This window comes from Triticum dicoccoides, chromosome 6B (assembly GCF_002162155.2).
Source record: "Triticum dicoccoides isolate Atlit2015 ecotype Zavitan chromosome 6B, WEW_v2.0, whole genome shotgun sequence".
Classification (NCBI taxonomy): Eukaryota; Viridiplantae; Streptophyta; class Magnoliopsida; order Poales; family Poaceae; genus Triticum; species Triticum dicoccoides.
Genome location: NC_041391.1, coordinates 593,848,366 through 593,848,767, shown reverse-complemented (window position 1 = coordinate 593,848,767; position 402 = coordinate 593,848,366).

Sequence of the window (402 nt, the reverse complement as noted above, 5' to 3'; positions counted from 1 at the left end):
CATCAAACTAGGGTTCATCCCTTTATGAACATTACATCATAATTTTTTTAACAAAAAAAATTATGAACTAGGGTTCATCTTCACACTAACATATGAACTATTGATTAGAGTACATATCCAATACCACTACTTACTAAAGAACTAAGAACTACAACTACAATCAATTTTAGGTGAAAAAAAATCAATCTTAGTTCAAAAACATGAGGAATTTCAAGCAAATAATGCGTCGAATCGGTAGCAAATTTGCAAAAACTAATTGGAGGGATCAGAGGAGCTTACCGTTCTCTCCTCGGGGCCATCTCGATCCGCCAAAACGGTGAAGAATCGGTGAAGATCCAAGGGGGGGAGTGGAGGAGATGAGAGAGGGAGAGAGGGGCGACTTGGGGGAGAAAAATAAGAACT